The sequence below is a fragment of the Tamandua tetradactyla genome, chromosome 2 (assembly GCF_023851605.1).
Source record: "Tamandua tetradactyla isolate mTamTet1 chromosome 2, mTamTet1.pri, whole genome shotgun sequence".
In the NCBI taxonomy this organism is placed as follows: domain Eukaryota; kingdom Metazoa; phylum Chordata; class Mammalia; order Pilosa; family Myrmecophagidae; genus Tamandua; species Tamandua tetradactyla.
Window position 1 is genome coordinate 149166400 of NC_135328.1, and position 15811 is coordinate 149182210.

At 38.9% G+C, this 15811-nt stretch overlaps 1 long non-coding RNA gene across 1 annotated transcript in view; it reads left to right on the top strand.

Moving 5' to 3' along the window:
• The window catches only part of LOC143674052 (uncharacterized), a 58713-nt gene that overhangs the window by 8879 nt on the left and 34023 nt on the right, over window positions 1-15811 (top strand). The window contains exon 2 of the long non-coding RNA XR_013170836.1: window positions 14896-14990. This is a non-coding gene — a long non-coding RNA (uncharacterized LOC143674052). The remainder of the gene's footprint in view (window positions 1-14895; window positions 14991-15811) is intronic.

The following is a 15811-nucleotide window of genomic DNA, read 5'->3' on the forward strand; positions in this document are numbered from 1 at the left end:
ATATAATAAACTCCTTGAAGGCAGAAAAGCACATTAGATTACTGGTTCTCAAACTTGTAGGTCTGCAAAAATCTAGGTAAAAAATTGCAGAACATGTTGAGTGAGTTAAAGACCTCTCCAGACGCTTCCAATTATAGAAGTCACAAGTTGAGGAGGTTCCTCCACCTTCTGCTGCTAGCCATTATTCTGAAAAGGAAGGGGTCAAGATCAGATGTAAAACGCTGCCTAAACCACTCACCTACCTTTACCTTTTTGTCCTTGCTCTTTTCTCACTAACATATAAGGTTGGTTGCAAAGAGAACTGGGAAAATTTTCAAATATGATAGCTTTCTATATTTTTCCTACCCCACAATTTTCAGGTAGTTGGCTTCCTTTAACTTGGCCAGAGTTACGAGAAGAAGGGATATAGTTACATATCTTCCAATTCAAACTGGCCATAAGGACTGTATCAGTGGGAAAATTTGCTCCCATTTTGTTTTGTTTAAAATTTTTGTGGCAATATATATATGTAAAACACAAAAGATTCCAATTTTATATTTTTAAGTATATGGTTCACTGTATTAATTAAATGCATAATTTTGTGCTACCATCACTACCAAAACTTTTTCACTGTAGAGTTTCTAACTTATGAATTTGTTTATTCTAATTATTTCATAACAGCGAGATCATACAATATTTGTCCTGTGTGTCTGGCTTATTTCACTCAATATGATGATGTCTTGAGGGTTCATCTATGTTGTTGCATGCATCAGAACTTCATTTCTTTTTATGGATGGATAACATTCCATTGTTTGCATATGCCACATTTTGTTTATCCATTCATTGGTTGAAGGCCCTTGCATTGTTTCCATCTTTTGGAAATTGTGATTGATGCTGCTATGAACACTCTGTATAAAAATAACTGTTCCAACTCCTGCTTTCAATTCTTTTGGGTATATCCATAGAAGTGGGATTGTAGGGTCACACGGTAATTTTATACTTAAATTTCTGTGGGACCACCAAACTGTTTCCCACAGTGACTGCACCATTTTATTTGCTCACCAACAATGAAAAAAATGTTCCTCTTTCTCCAAATTCTCTCCAACACTTGTTCTGTTCTTTTCTTCATTTTTTTTTTAATAGTAACCTTTCTAGTGTGTGTAAAATGATATCTCACTGTGGTTTTGATTTGCATTTCCCAAATGGCTCATGATATTGAGAATTCTTTCATGTGCTTTATGGTCTATTGCATACCTTCTTTGGAGAAAAGTCTATTAAAGTCTTTTGCCCATTTTTTAACTAGGTTGTTTTTCTTGTTGCTGGTTTGTTGTAGGGTTTCTATATATATTCTGGATATTAAATGCATATTGAATGTGTGTTTCCAAATATTTTCTTCCATTCTGTAGGTTGTCTTTTTACTTTCATGATGAAGTCCTTTGTGTACACACGTTTTAATGTTGATGAAATCACATGTAACTGATTTTTCCTTAGTTGCTCATGCTTTTGATGTAAAATCTCATTAACCATGCATAACACAAGGTCCTGAGGATACTTCCCTACATTTTCTTTAAAGAATTTTGTAGTTTTCATTCTTATGGTTAGGTCTTTAATTTATTTTCAGTTACTTTTTGTATATGGTGGAGGTAGGAGTTCATCTTCATTTTTTCCAAATGGATAAACCAGTTTTTCCAGCCCCGTTTGTTAAAGAGACTGTATTTTCCCAATTGAATAAACTTGGCACACTTGTAAAAATTCAATTGGCCATGGATGTGAGGGTTTACTTTTGAGCTTTCAATTTAATTCCATTGGTCTATATGTCTGTCCTTGTGTGAATATTATGCTGCTTAGATTACTGTAGCTTTGTAAAAAGCTGTAAAAATTGGAAATCATGAATCTTCCAGCTTTGTTCTGCTTTCTGAAGATGGCTTTGGCTATCCAGAGCCCCTTATCCTTCCATATAAATATGATGATTGGCTTTTCATTTCTGCAAAGAAGGCTGTTGGATTGGCATTGCATTGAATATTTAAGTCACTTTGGGGAGAATTGACATGTTATAACAATGTTTAGTCTTCCATCCATGAAAATAGAATGACTTTCTCTTCTTTGATATCTTTTAGCAATGTTTTGTAGTTTTCCATGTACAAATTTTTTGCAGCTTTGGTTAATTTATTCCTAGATATTTTATTTTTTTAGTTGCCATTTAAATATTTAAATGGATTTTTTCTGGATTTCCTCTTTAAATTGTTTATTACTAATGTATCAAAACTCTACTGACTTCTGTGTCTTTATCCATAATGTGAATTCATTATTATCTTTAGAAGCTCTGTTGTAGGTTTTCAGGATCTTTCTCTATGTAGAATCGTGTCACCTGCAAATAGGGAAAGTTTTAATTCTTCCTTTCCAATTTGGATATCTTTTATTTTTTTTCTTGCTTAATTTCCTGGCTAGCTCTTCCAGTACAATGTTGGGTAATAGTGGTGACAGTGAGCATCCTTGTATTTTTTTTACTTGTTAAAAATTATAGCTTTATCCAAATCTGCAAAGTGAAATCATTACCTTCTCCCCTATGTGGGACATGACATCCAGGGGTGAAAGTCTCTCTGGCAGTGTGGGATATGACTCCCAGGGATGAGACTGGCCCTGGTACTGTGGGATCAACAATGCCATCCCGACTAAAAGGTAGAAAAGAAGTGTGACATATAAGGTATCAGTGGCTGAGAGAGTTCAAGTAGAGTCAAGAGGCTACTCTGGAGGCTACTCTTATTGCAAGCTTCAAGTAGATATTGCTACCTATCAGCTTGCCAAACCCCAACCAAAACCATTCCTGTCAATCCTGAAGAATACCTCGGGCTTTATCTGACATTCTACAAAGATTTCATGCTCTATGATTACTCTTCAGAAAACCACAACCTCCAGATGGGTTCCTAGGCCTCTCAAAGGGATCAGCTAGTTCCATTCCCCTGTTCCATATTATCGACAGCCCCTCCCAACATGAAAAAGTTAGAATGGGCATAGCACAAATAACCCTAAATATTGAGAGAAAGATAAAAGGAGTAGGTGGAGCTATACAGAGAATATAGGATTTAACAAGTGAGTTGATTGCTGAATTATTATATTGATATTTCTTTTAGTCTCCAGTGTTGTGGAGCAGCTAGAAGTAAAATTCTAAAGTTGTAGAATTGTAACCTATACCAAACTCTGAATTCTATTCTACAACTAATTGTTGTGATGTGCTTTTAAATTTATTGCTTTTTTGTATATGTGTTATTTTTCACAATTAAAAAATAATAAAATAAGAGCAAAAAAATTATAGCTTTATTCATTGTATTGCCAAAGCCATAGATTAATCATTACTTTGCATTTGTATTTTAGAACCTATAAGAAGTAAAAAAGCAAAAAATGCAATACAATCATTCCGACATTTATGACTACCTGTTCTAGTTTGCTAGCTGCTGGAATGCAATATACCAGAAACGGAATGGCTTTCAAAAAGGGGAATTTAATGAGTTGCTAGTTTACAGTTCTAAGGCCGAGAAAATGTTCCAATTAAAACAAGTCTAAAGAAATGTCCAATCAAAGGCATCTAGGGAAAGATACCTTGGTTCAAGAAGGCCAATGAAGTTCAGGGTTTCTCTCTCAAGTGAGAAGGCACATGGCGAACACAGTCAGGGCTTCTCTCTCAGCTGGAAGGGCACATGGCGAACACGGCGTCATCTGCTAGCTTTCTCTCCTGGCTTCCCATTTCATGAAGCTCCCCGGGAGGTGTCTTCCTTCTTCATCTCCAAAGGTCGCTGACTGGTGGACCCTCTGCTTTGTAGTGTTGCTCTCTCTGAATCTCTCTGAATCTCTCATTCTCCAAAATATTTCCTCTTTTATAGGACTTCAGAAACTAATCAAGACCCACTCAAATGGGTGGAGACATGTCACCCCCAATCCAGTTTAATAACCATTCTTAACTAAATCACATCAACCAGGGAGATGATCTCATTACAGTTTCAAATATACAGTATTGAATAGGGATTATTCTACCTTTAAGAAATGCAATTTATATTAAAACATGGCTTTTCTTAGGGGGCATACTTCCTTTCAAACCAGCACACTACCCATATGTTTACCTTTACTGAAAGTCTTTATTTCTTGATGCTGCTTTGACCCACTGTCTGATAAACTTTCCTTTCCATCTGAAAACTCCCTTTCCTATTGCTTTGGGGCAGGTCTAGGAGTGACGAACTCCATTCTTTTTCATCTGGGAATTTCTTAATCTTGCTTTCATTTTTGAAAGACAGTCTCACCAGATATGAAATTCTTAATTAACCATTGTTTTATTTCAGCATTTTAAATATTTTGTCCCACTTTCTTCTTCCCTCCTTGGTTTCTGATGAGAAATCAACACTAATTTTATTGGGACCCCCTCATACCTAACACTGCTTTTCTCTTGCAACTTCCAGAATGCTTTCCTTATCTTTGGCATTGGGCAGTTTGATTATTACATATCTGGGGATGGTTCTCATCATGTTTATCCTATTTGGATTTCATTGGGGCTTCTTGAATATGCATAATCTCTCCTTTCATTAAATTTCAGAGGGTTGTTTTTTTTACCATTAATTCTTTGAATATTCTTTCTGTCACTTCCTCTCTTTTCCTTCTGGGATTCCCATAGTGCACATGTTGGTATATTTGATGGTGTCCCACAGTTCTCTTAGGCACTAAGGCTCTTTTCTTTTTCTGCTCCTCAGCCTAAATAGTTTCAATTATCATGTCTTTGTGTTCATTGATTCTGTCTTCTGCCAGCTCCGGTCTCCTGTTGAAACCCACCAGGGAATTTTATTTAAGTTATTATGGTCTTCAACTCTAGCATTTCTTTTTGGTTCCTTTTTAAATTTTCTGTCTCTTATTGAGATTCTCATATTATTCATTCATTGGTTTCCTCATAATCTTTAGTTCTTTCTCTACATTTTCCATGATCTCCTTAAGCATATTGAAGTGCTTTTGTTTTTGTTTCACTCTTAACTTTTTTTATTGTATAGTATAACAGATATACAAAGCAAACAAATAAAAAAGCAATAGTTTTCAAAGCACTCTCCAGCAAGTAGTTACAGGACAGATCCCATATGATCCTCTCATGTTTTTCCTTCTAGCTGCTCCAGAATATAGGAGGCTAGAGGGCTTAAATACTTTATCATCACAATCAACTTTTTTTTCCTTCTTTTTTTGTGAATAATAACATATATACAAAAAAGTTATAAATTTCAAACCACAGCACCACAATTAGTTGTAGAACATATTTCAGACTATTTTGACATGGGTTACAATTTCACAATTTTAGGTTTTTACTTCTAGCTGCTCTAAAATACTGGAGACTAAAATAAATATTAATTTAACAATTCAGCATTCATGTTCATTTGTTGTCTATTTTCAATGTATAATTCCACCATCACCTTTGATCTTTCCATACCTCTCTTTGGGGTTGTTTGGGGTATGGCGATTCTAAATTTTTTATATTGGAAGGGTCTGTCACTAATATGGGTTAAGGAGATGGAACTATCTGATGTTCTGGAGAGGCTGGGCTAGGTTTCAGGACTTATCTGGACCAGGGGCCCATCTGGAGGTTGTAGGTCTATGGAAAGTTACTCCAGTGCCCAGAAGCCTTGTGGAATCTTTTATATTGCCCTAGATGTTCTTTAGGATTGTCTGGAATGGTCCTGATTGGGGATTGGCAGGCTATGATAGGTAGCAAGGTAGCAAGGTCTACCTGAAACTTGCATAAGAACAACCTCCAGAACAGCCTCTCAACTCTATTTGAACTCTCTGCCGCTGATACTTTATTAATTACTCTTCTTTTCCCCCTTTTGGTCAGGATGAAATTGTTGATCACATGGTACCATGTCTGGATTCATCCCTGGGAGTCATCTCCCTTGTTGCCAGGCAGCCTTTCACCCCTGGATATCATGTCCCATGTAGGAGGGAGGGCAAAGATTTCACTTGCAGAGTTGGGCTTAGAGAGAGTAAGGCCACATCTGAGCAACAACAGAGGTCCTCCAGAAGTAACTCTTAGGCATTCCTATAGAAGTTTTGTTTTTGTTTTTTAAGTATTTATTTGGCATATCCAAAGTCTAGTAGCTGGGATACTTCACTGATGGCTTCTGTATTTTAATCTTGTTTCTTTGGATGAGCTATAACTTCCTGTTCTTTGTTTTATAATCTTTGGTTGCACAATGAATATTTTAATGTGCTAATTCTATGATTTAGCCCCTGAATTGTCTGTTCCTTAATTTTGTATCCAGCTAGTGAAAGAAAAGAAATTTCCTTCAGTACCAGGAGCTAATAAAGACAGACAAATTTTCTCAAACAAAAGAAAACTAAACTAAATAACTTTCAGAGTCTTTGCAAATTGTCTCTGCATTGACTGGTTCTCTCCTTCAGAGTTCAGACCTCATACGGGAAATCAGCCTAAACCAAATGCAAAGTGCAGGTTCTCTCTATCTTTTCTGAGCCCTCATTTCTTCCTGAGCCTGTGCTTGTTCAGGGCTTTAGGAATTCCCCCATCTACAGGAATTTAAATGCCCCTGTACTCCCTAGGAAATAGACTTTCTCCCCCTCCTGTGTACTCTCTTCTATGACTTAAAGCAGGTTCTCCTTCATCCCTGGGCCACTTTGACTGAATAGTTTCTTATACAGCTTTAACTGTCTACACACTGCTTCCGCCTATGTGGCAATTTCTGAGAAGTCAAGCAGAAAGGAATTTCCTGGTTCAGTCTTTCAGGCTGATAGATTTGCATGGATACAGGGTAACCAGTATGCTCATAGGAGTTACTCTGCTCTGTCCTGAATCCCACAATGAGAATGTAGGCTGGGGCGGGGAAGTTGGGGGGAATGGTGGAATAGCCAGAAAGGGTGCAACTGGCTTCTCCTATCATTTTGTGTGTGTGCTGTATGGCAGGATCACATTTCATTATTTTTCCATGTGAGAATCCCGTTATTGCAGCACCATTTGTTGAATTTTTGTTTGTTTTTGCTTAATTGTTTGTTTTTTGGGAAGTGCATGGACTGGGAATCGAACCTGGATCTCCTGCATGGCAGTCGAGAATTCAACCATTGAACTATCCTTGCACCCCCTCTCCAAGCTGTGTGTTTGATTTAGGTCTTGCCCACTTGCGGAAATGCTTTAACTCTTTTTGGAGTTTTGAAGAAGATGACTGACAGTTTTTGCTAGTTGTTCAAAGATTCTGTGGGGAATGATACACTGTACCATCTTATACTGCCATCATAGTCAACTGGTATCCTAGTCTCCTAATTTTGATGAAGCTACACACTCATGTAAGTGGCATACCAATGAAAGCACAATGTCAAGTCAATTTTTAAGGAAACTTCTTACCTAGAGGAACCCAACAGCTATGACTCATGGCAGCTTCACGTATTTCAAAATCTTCTTTTTGAAATCTCATAAATAAAATCTAAGACTTGAGGATAATGAGATACTGAGAAAATGTACATTTTATCCCACCTATAAGAAGTTATTTTTTCCTTTAGATAAAAAATAGTAAATGCTATAAATCACTATAAAGTGATTGGAATTTAAAGTACAAATCTTAACCTTCTATTATGAAAAGTGATTAATCAGACTTTATTTACTTTAAAAATTTTCTTTTACTGCCACCATGAATTCACCTCTACACCTTATCTTCTGTCCTATCTGAAAAATCTGGATTAACAGCCTTGGCTGAATTCCATTCTAGCAACAGGCATACATAGCTACAAATAGTTCTTTTTAAGTCAAAGGAAAATAACAACAAATACAGAAAAACCTTGCTCTGAAGTTCCTTTATTTTGGTTTAAACCTCTCTTAACAGCCTCTTTTCAAGTCTTTGGAGCATTATTAAATGATCCTACTATTGATTTTCTGTGCTTAGTCCTGGTTAAAATTGAGTGACTTGAAGCACTAATGACTGAAATCCACTCTCTGTCTAAAGGATAGGTATAAAGGCAGATGATGTACTTAGAGTGCCTTCCTATAGCCATCCTCATACCTTAGATTTCAACATCCTGGAAATAGGACAGGTGGGAAATAGGGCACAGAATTCAACTCATCTCTCTTACTTAAATATAGCACTGCTGCTAGTTCTGTTACTTGGGAAATTTTACAAGTATTGGTATATTTTGCTATTCAGCATGAAGTGTATGCTGCATTTCTAGCTTTGAAATCTGAATTTCCAAGTAGTCGCTTTTAGGAAAGCATCCCTCTATTTTTCAGCTACATTCTCCTTGGACCGTTTATTTGTAATACTGAGCCACTGAGTAACTAGAGATTTCAGTATTAATTTGTCATGCTAGTCTCCATCTTAAATATACCTTTAAAACAAATAAATCCTTTTTAAAAACGGATAAAAGACTCCCCCTTACGTGAGACATGACATCCACGGATGAAAGTCTCCCTGGTGGTGTAAGAGATGACTCCCAGGGATAAGCCTGGCCCTGACACTGTGTGATCAACAATGCCATCCTGACCAAAAAGGGGAAAAGAAGTGCTAACAAATAAGGTATCAGTGGCTGAGAGAGTTCAAATAGAGCCGAGAGGCTACTCTGGCGGTCACTCTTATGAAATCTTCAGTTAGACATTGCTATCTATCATAGCTTGCCAAACCTCAACCAAAACCATTCTAGCCAATCCTAAAGAACACCTAAGGCAATATATAAGATTCTACAAAGGTTCCATGCTCTAGGGTAACTTTCCAGAAACCTACAACCTCCAGATGAGTCCTGAAATGCAGAGGAGCCAGCCTATAGTTCTATAGGGGGATAGTTCCTTCCCCCTATCCCAAATTATTGACAGCCCCTTCCAACATGAAAAAGTTAGAATGGGCATAGTTCAAACACCCCTAAAGACTGGAAGAAATGGCTTCTCTCTCCAGCCAACACAGCAAGCAAACTCACCACCCTCCCCCTGTCTACGTGGGACATGACACCCAGGGGTGTGGACCTTCCTGGCAATGTGGGACAGAAATCCCAGAATGAGCTGAGATTCAGCATCAAGGGATTGAGAAAAACTCTAGAATGAGCTGAGACCCAGCATCAAGGGATTGAGAAAACCTTCTCGACCAAAAGGGGGAAGAGTGAAATGAGACAAAGTGTGAATGGCTGAGAGATTCCAAACAGAGTCGAGAGGTTATCCTGGAGGTTATTCTTATGCATTAAGTAGATATCACCTTGTTATCCAAGATGTAATGGAGAGGCTGGAGGGAACTGCCTGAAAATGTACAGCTGTGTTCCAGTAGCCATGTTTCTTGATGATGATTGTATAATGATATAGCTTTCACAATGTGACTGTGTGATTGTGAAAATCTTGTGTCTGATGCTCCTTTTATCTACATTGTTGACAGATGAGTATAACATATGGAATAAAAATAAATCATGGGGGAACAAATGTTAAAGTAAATTTAGTTTGAAATGCTAGTGATCAATGAAAGGGAAGGGTAAGGGGTACGGTATGTAAAATTTTTTTTTCTGTTTTTGTTTTATTTTTCTGTTGTCTTTTTATTTCTTTTTCTGAATTGATGCAAATGTTCTAGGAAATGATCATGATGATGAATATGCAACTATGTGATGATATTGTGAATTGCTGACTGTATGTGTTGGGAATGTTTCTGTTTCTTTCATGTAATTTTTTTTTTAATTAATAAAAAATTTTAAAAAAGAAGACTGGAAGAAAGATCAAAGGTAATGGTGGAGTTATACGGAAAAGGTAGGGTTTAACAAATGAGCATGATTGCCAAATCATTATATTGATATTTCTTTTAATCCCCAGTGTCTGGGAGCAGCTAGAAGTAAAAACCTAAAATTGTGGCATTGTAACCCACACCAAAATCTGAAATCTGTTCTACAACTAATTGTTGTGCTGTGCTTTGGAATGTATTGCTTTTTTGTAGCTGTTATTTTTCACAAAAAAGAAAACAAGTCAGTTGTGATGATAAAAAAATTAAAATAAATAAAAGTAAAATGGGTAAAAGCAATGAAGAGGCATTTCACATGAGAAATGTATTGACCAAAAGAAAGATGGTTGCATGAGTTCAACCTCATAAATAATCAGGAAAATGCAAATTAGACCCACAATGAGCCATCATGTCACACCCCATCAGATTTTTTTAGTCTGATAATACCAAATGTTGATGAGGATGTGAAACTATAGAAACTCTCATCAAAATTGGTGTGATGGGTTGGGGGTGGGGTGGAAAGGGGAGTATCTAAATCGGTACAGCATTTTGAAAAACAATTTGAATTACCTGGTAAAGTTGGTGTTCATTCCTACACCCCAGCTATTCTATTCTTTGGCATGATGATGTGTGTATGTACGAATGTATGCATTTATAGTATAGATAATGTATATTAAATTAGTGTTAATTTTCTTGGGTGTGGTAATGCTGAGGTATTTGGGGATAAAATGTTTGGTTGTCTGTAACTTTAAAATAGTTCAGCAAAAAGCATGTGAGGGAAAGAGATAAATAGAGCAAGTGTGATAAAATGTAAAAACGTTTTCAAAATGGGGTGGGCCATAGTGGCTCAGGAGGCAGAGATCTCAGCTGCCATACTGGAGACCCAGGTTCGATTCCTGGTTCCAGCCCATGCAAAAAAACAAAAAACAGATCCGTATTTTCAGGGGGTACCCAGCCCTTTGCAAGTGACCCTCAGCTCAGTTTGGGGTGGGAGCAGAGGGAAAATCAGCCTCCTTTTGTATTTATTGTCGTCAGAAATTGGGGGTGGGGATGTGGGGGGGTGGTTATTTGGTTTTTTAATGGGGAAAAAGTTTGTAATTATTTCATCCAAATCTCCTGCTATGTATCTATGAATAATAAGGAAAGATTTTATAGTAGCAAGAAAATGATGTATATTTTAGTTCATCATGAAACAAAGTCACAGTAATAAGGATACTGAGAAAAAAAAATTTTAAACCAAACAAAACAGGGGTTTGGGACAAGCTCTGGTACAGAGACCCAAGTATCAATCCTGGTTCTGCCAATTATGTAACCTGGACAATTTATGTCATCCCTCTCTCCCTCAGCTTAATCATCTATAAAATGCAAATAATAGTAATATGTACTTTAGAGATTCTGCGAGTAATAAATGATGCAATTTTTGTAAAGTACTTAGAGCAGTCTTTGCTTTCTCAGGAGTCTTCAATGAAGCTAGTCATTATCCTGTTAGCCCCATTTTGCAGATGGTGTAAGTTGAGGCTCATAATGGTTAATCCACTCGTGAAGTCACACACCTGGTCAGTGGTTAGTGGCGATACAATGGGTAGAACTGGAGGGAAGCTGTCACGCATCACCACCGGAGACCCACATGGAGCTAGGCACAATGACACTATAAAGGTAAAATCTTGGGACAACCCAAATGCCCATCTAATGTAGAATGGATAATTAGTGTTATCTCTAGGATGTGAGAAGGGGAAATGGGATTAAGAAGAGGTTCTCATGGAATGATACCAAAGCTTCACTTATATCTTAAAACATTTTTTCTTGGGCTGGGTGATGGATTTCAGGGGTTTATTATATAACTACTTTTTGTATGCCTAAAATATTTCATAATAAAAAAGAAGTAATACTCACACAGTAAGATAATTAGAAATTAAGGGTATCTTTAGCAATGCAATTAATGGAAGGTGTAATCGTGGACTTTTGGAAAAATGTTTAAAAATATTTTTACATTTTCTGTTTTGGAAAAAAATTGGATTTCCAAACCAGAACATTTAACTTTAAAAACAAACAAACAAACAAACAAAAAAAAGACACTGCTTTTAATGAGACTATTTTACTATAATTATTATAATCCAACCTCAGTTAAAACCCAAAGAATCTCCATTGAGGTAACAGGTGTATTCACACACACACATACATATTTAAAAGAGAGAGGAAAGACATGGAATCTATGAAAAGCAGTACTTGTTTTATTTCTTCAACGTGTTGTACATTAGGGGAGAGACCTATGGTTGCGACCAGCCCGGAGCCAGGGGCTGTGCGAACCCCCGGCCTGGCTGACCATCAACACGGCGGTCAGGTGCCAGGGTTACATTTTTGCACATGCGCAAGGTCAACCCGTTTCCTCAGCGAGATTTTAAACTAGCTTTACCAGCAGGAAAACATTCGGTGCATTCCACATCTCCTTTCAAGTATATTGTGCCGTCAAGTCATGTTGTATTTTGCATTCCTGAGCGCTCCAAAACACTATTTAAATTGCGTGCGTAAATCGCTTCATCCCCTGGTGAAATATGGCGTCTCCTCCCGGGAAAATAAGGGGAGAGTGTCCCAGATTACTATTCTGCTGGGGAAGGACCGCGCGGTTCAGCAAGGATTAAAAGCAGGTGACTTGAAGGGACCCACATTCCATCCTGGAGGGTGGAGAGTTCGAGGACATGCTCATCCTTCCTGTTACCCACCCACCATAATCTTGGGGTTAAAAGCTCTAGTGTAAAAAACTGAGATCCTTGGCCACGTGATCTCAGCTGTTCGGCAGGTGACATTACAGGGCAGAATGGATCATCGAAAAGAGGGATTGGAGAGAGAAATTCAAAGACCAAAGCCTGAAAAATTTACAAAAACCCAGGAATTAATAAAGAGAGAAATAAATAGGAAGGGGGAGAGATTTTTCCTAGCAAAAAGACTTTCCTTTCACAAAGTAATCCATCATAGAGTTTCTTTATACCACAAACTCCCTGGTTGCCTCTAAAAGGAGATTTGATTGACAACAATGTTGTTTACCCAGCACCTCCCGGGGAAGCCCTGTCTTGCACGAACAAACCCAGGCCTGCTTTGGAGGCTTCTCCTGCAAAGGAGCCAGCTTGCGAGACCAGGCGGGCGGGATCAGGGTGCGGCTGCTTGGCCCTGGGAAGGCCTGCTCCTGGTTGCTTAACCTGCCTTCTCCCCACCCCTCGCCACTCAGCCGGCTGGAGGAGGTGCTCACCAGGAGTGAAACTAGTTCATGTGTCAGGCCTAGCAAAGGGCTTGGCAGACGTTACCGGGTGATACACACGCCCAGCAACTGCCTGGTTCATCAACAGTACCTCAAACATGCACCTGGCATAACTTCGCATTTGTTACACACACACACACACACACACACACACACACACACACACACACACACACACACGGGGGCTGCAGTAGGATTTGCTAAATAGGTTATTTAAATTTCCCGCCTTTCCAGGGAAAATGCTTAGTAACTGTATTTAGGAGGAGGAAATCATCCAAAGGCAACCTTTGGGAGATGAGGGTGGGTCTGCCCTCTAGAAAAGCCTAGAAACTTCTATTTCCAAGGATGTGGGAGAGAAGTCCAACTCTCCTTTGGTTAGGTCCAAGATCACTCCCTCCTTTTGGGCCTGGCTTTTCCTGTAACTGAAAGGGCTGCGTCTAATTTTAAATATCACCAAATTGCTTTCTAGTGAATCATACGGGGATCTTTGTTTCAGAATTAAATTTAACACCCAATAGGACTCAGGACCCTGCTAGGCACTTCCACATAAATTAATTAAATGGATCCCTATACAGCAACATGAGCTGCATTTAATGTCCCCATTTTAAAATAAGGCTTAAGGTTTACCCCGTAGGCTACGATATTTGTCCAAAGTCATACAGGCCAGCTTATTGCAGCGTTAGATATTTAAACTCCAAGTTTCAATCGTATTTAAATCAGAAGTGACTTCACCCTTGCCCTATTATTTTTCTCTTCAACCACTTCTCACGAGCCATTTTCATTTCCTTTTTCTACTTTCTCCTCCCACGTCCTTCTGCTCCCTTCTTGACACGGCTCGCTTTTTTCTGGACTCCGGCAGGCGGGCGAGGAGGATGGATTAGAAGCCTTTAAGCAGGGGAAATCCTATCCATTAGCAAAGGACAAGGGCAGCGCAGGGGACTTCCGTGCTGGTCCTGCCAATTACCGTGGGCGGGAATCAGCGCGCCAGGTCTGGACACGCTTTCTGTTCTGCTCGCAGGATATTTTTTTTTCTTCTTCCTTTTTTCTTTTGGTCACTTTAACTTAAGCGATTTCGGGTGCCCCTGAAGGAAAATACCACACCTGAATCAAAACGCGTTGGATGAGTTGAGTTCAAAGTTTTATTTTCTGCTTTTAAAGGCCTCAATAAATTAGGGCAAAGGTAGCTGGAATCCAGTCTCTTTTGCCCTGGCGTTCCTCTGGGATTGTTAAGGTTGGCTAAGCAATCTGCTCTTGAGAAACCAGGTGTAACTAGAACTGGGTGGAGGGATCTGGGGGTTGTTTGTGGCACTTTCTCCTCCTCCGTGGCATATGCCAGAGTCTCTCGGGAGCAATCCTGCGAGCCAGCCACCAAGCCCTACCTGGTGCTTTTGTTCTGCAAGACGCGGAACACGACGCGTCCCAGCCCAGCACTCCTGCCTGGCAGATGAGTGAGGAAAAGGGTCTATGTGAATCCTGGACGACAGGCTTGGAGCGTCCCTTCACTCCACCATCCCCCCCAACGCCCCCGCCCCCCCCTTACAAACTCCTCTATCCTCTTTAGAAGTCCCAGCCGGCTAATATTCAAAAGGAAGCAATGCTTCAGAGCTCTGCCAGTAGCTTGAATAGAGTCCTCAGGATTAAAGCGATATCATATAGTCAAAGTAGAATATTCTGAACAACTCTAAGTTGGTCCTAAAAAAGCAATTAATTCTTACGTTCTCCATCTCCCTTATCTTCATTTTGAATCCAGTTTTGTCCTGGCTCTCTAATGCTTTTATATTTCCAGCAAAATAGTTGTTTCTTTCTAAGACTTTTTAAAACTACAGTATCAGGGAAAGTCAGCCATTCCAGTTTTTTTCTCTGAATGCTTGTATATCTGCAGGGCTCCGGCTGCTGTGTAAACTGGCGTGCTTTTAAATTCTGGCTGCAGAGGTGACATTTGGCATTGTTTTCCAGGTTGTACTGCTTCCACAAGGAGGATTCAGACCCTGGGACAACATAAATACTTAGGAGACCAGGCCCCTAACTTAGAGCAACAGAAAGAAGATCTGGTAAGGTGCCCCCATGATCACACTGAAGTCTTGACCTGAAAAAGCTGCACCCTTAAGTCAGGTTTCCATGTGAAGAGGTGAAAAGTCAAACCTTACAACAGTAGCAAAAACAGAAGTAGCTGTCAGTCCAAACTATGGATTCGCCTCCTCTGGAAGGAGCTTGCTGACTTCACCAATGTCTGCCTTTTCAGTAAGGGTGGAACCTAGGAGAAAGAAAAAAAAACCAGAACGGTGGCTTTCTTCGAGGGAGAAAACAAAAAGGAAAAGTGAACCACTTTTTAAAGATGAAGGAATTCTTTCACACTTTGCTTTGTAAGGTGATCCATACCTACTGGAAGTGAGATCCAGATATATATATAAATTGATGATATCATGCTGTCAACTCCAGGGGGATTGAAGAAAACTGATAAATAGCTCCATTCCCTATGCTTCTCCAAGACATTCTCCAATCATTTTCCTGGTAACACCAGCTGCTTCTCCACCTCCTGTTACTTACTTGTGGGTGTTCTGAATAGAGAAAAAGATTCCTTTCCACTATTCCAGTATAGTGGTCATTTTTATAGCACTTTATCTCAGTGGTCCCCAAAGCATTTTACAGAGGAATCTAAATCCATCTATTAGTGTGGAAAGAGGACAGACTCCTAGGGAACTTGGCTGAAATAATGTACCATTATTTCACAAAGTCTATCAGTAACACAGTGGACTAACCCGTTTGGGTGGTATGTAGATTTAAAGTCATGGGGAAAATGACCCAAAGATTATATTTTGTTTTTACTATCTGAGTCAATTTAGAAAATCAATGATCAAAATGAAATAGTCTT